This window comes from Symphalangus syndactylus, chromosome 8 (genome assembly GCF_028878055.3).
Source record: "Symphalangus syndactylus isolate Jambi chromosome 8, NHGRI_mSymSyn1-v2.1_pri, whole genome shotgun sequence".
Classification (NCBI taxonomy): domain Eukaryota; kingdom Metazoa; phylum Chordata; class Mammalia; order Primates; family Hylobatidae; genus Symphalangus; species Symphalangus syndactylus.
The window spans coordinates 123,569,587-123,572,590 of record NC_072430.2 but is presented as its reverse complement, the minus strand read 5'-3'; positions in this window follow the sequence as shown (position 1 = coordinate 123,572,590).

Below are 3,004 nucleotides of genomic sequence, written 5' to 3'. Positions count from 1 at the left end.
TTTTTTGAGACAGTCTTGCTGAGGCTGGAATGCAGTGGTGTGATAATGGCTCACCACAGCCTCAACCTCCTGGGCTCAAGTGATCCTCCCACCTCAGCCTCCTGTGCAGCTGGGACCACAGGCACACACCACCATGCCCAGCTAATTTAGAGCCACTCTCCTGGTGCTCGTTAGCAAGCCAGCCTCTGGCCCCTCCTAGGCTTAGTGATATCACCCCTCACCTGTCGCAGCTCCTGCCTCTGTCTTCCCAAAAACCTCTGCAGCTTTCGCTTCCCCAGCATGATCTTCTTAATTAGTTTAGGCTTTCACAAAAGACTGGAAGAGCAGTGGCCTGGAAGCAACATCTGAAATATCAACTTTTTTGTGACCAGAGACACCAAGGGGGATTGGCAAGAGGAAAAGATAGAGTCGGAGGCTCCAGGATCAGTCCTTGGAGCTCATCTCTCTGTATCCTCTTTCTAGGTGAAATTCACCCATATGTTGATGACATTCAAATTTACGTCTCCAACCTGGATCTCTCTTTTAAACACCAGACCTACTTGAGACCTCCACTTGGATGTATTATAGGCATTCCAACATGGCCAAAACCAACTCCTGATACTCCCTCCCCAATTGCTCCTGCTGCTGCTCCCAACTCCATTAACAGTAATTCTAGTTACTAAATCTCGGATGAATGTTTTGGAGTTATCTTTGACTCCTCTTTTTATTTCACACCCATATTTAATGCATCAGCAAATCTGGATGGTTCTGCCTGCAAAATAAATCCAGAATTCAACCACTGCTCACTACCCCCTTTGCCCTCATCCTGGCCCAAGCCACCATTATCTCTTGCTTGGTTGATTGCAATAGCCCCCTAATGGGTCTTCCTACTTCTTCCCTACCTGCAGTGCCTTCTCAAAATGGTAGATAGAGTGGTCCTGTTAAAATGAAAGCCAGATCATGTCACTCTTCTGTTTAACACCCTCCAATGGCTCCCATCTCTGGTAGAGGAAAAGCCCAAGTCTTTACTATGAGCTACAAGGGCCTATTGGTAGATTAAATATAGTCACAAATTATCTGACACTCTTCCCATTGAAAGGTATATTGCTATCTCCCCTTCCATGACTTCTTTGACCACTGAAATATGGCAGAAGTGGCCAGTCGCGGTGGCTCACGTCTGTAATCCCAGCATTTTGGGAGGCCAAGGCAGGTGGATCCTGAGGTCAGGAGTTTGAGACCAGCCTGGCCAACGTGGTAAAACCCCATCTCTACTAGAAATATGGCAGAAGTGCCACTATGTCTGTTTCTATGGCCAGGCCTTAGAAGACTGGCATTTTCTATTTCCTGTCTCTTGAAACACTTGCTCTTGGAACCTTGAGATACCATGTAAGAAACCCAGCTACTCTAATAGAGACCACATGGAGAGGCCCTGAGACTACGTGGAGAGGAAGAGGGGCCTAGCTGAACCCAGCCTTCCAGCTATCTCCCCCAGGCACCAAACATGAGAGTGAAACCACGTGGAATCCTACAGACCAACCCATCTGCCAGTGAACATCAGAGTGACCTTATTTGATGCTAGTAGAGCAGAAAAAAATGCCCAGTTGAATTTTGTCCAAATTCCTGATCCACCAATTGTGAGATACAAAAAGATCGTTGTTTTAAGCCACAAAACTTGAGATAGTTTCTTATGCAGAAATAGAGAACCAAACCAGCTAATCCGACCTTGCCCCCTTCCATCATCTTCATGACCTCATTTACTGCCTTTTTTTTTCCCTCACGCCTCTCTAGTCATCGCTGCTTCCTTGCAGTTCCTCAAATCCTCCAGAGCAGCTTCTGCCCAGGACTTTTGCATGTGGTGTTCCCAGTGCACATTCTTCCACCTGCACATAAATAAAGCAGTGTCAAACTGTAATTACTGTTTTGAACCCTACTTTTTTCAGTTTATAATAAATCTTTCTGTTGGAATAGTCTACTAAAACATTTTTTTTTTGAGACAGTGTCTCGCTCTGTTGCCCAGGCTGGAGTATAGTGACACAATCATGGCTCACTGCAACCTCACCTCCTGAGCTCAAACAATCCTCCCTCTTTAGCCTTCTGAGTAACTGGGACTACAGGGGTGCATCACCACGTCCAGTGAATTTTTAAAATTTTTTTGTAGATACAGGGTCTCACTATGTTGCCCAGGCTGGTCTCAAACTTCTGGGCTCAAGCAATCCTCCCACCTTAGCCTCCCAAAGTGCTGGAATTATAGTTGTGAGCCACTGTATTTGGCCTAAAACATTTTTTAGTGGATGCACAGTGTTCATTTGTGTGGATATTTGTTTTACCAACATTTAATTATGAAAACTTTCAAATATACAGAAAAATTGAGAGATTTATACAGTGAAAACACATCTATTTGCCACCTCAAGTCTATAATCAACCTTTTACTATATTTGCTTTATCACATATCTATTCCTCTATCCAACTTGCTCTTTAAAATACATTTCATCCTATTCAACATAGCACTGGAAGTCCTAGCCAGAGTAATCAGTCAAGAGAAAGGGAAAAAAGGCATCCAAATAGGAGGAGAGGAAGTCAAGCTATCTCTCTTTGCAGATGATTTTATACCTAGAAAACCCCATAGTCTGTGCCCAAAAGCTCCTAGATCTATAAACATCTTCAGCAAAGTTTCAGTATACAAAGTCAATGTACAAAAATCAGTAGCATTTCTGTACACCAACAACAGTCAAGCTGAGAGCCAAATCATGAATGCAATCCTATTCACAATAACCACAAAAAATACTTATTAATACAGCTAACCAAGGAGGTAAAAAATCTGTCCAACAAGAGTTACAAAACACTGCTGAAAGAAATCAGAGATGACACAAACAAATGGAAAAATATTCCATGCTCATGGACAGGAAGAATCAATAGTGTTAAAATGCTCATACTACCCAAAGCAATTTGCAGATTCAATGCTATTCCTATCAAACTACCAAGCACATTTTCACAGAATTAGAAAAAAAATTCTAAAATTCATATG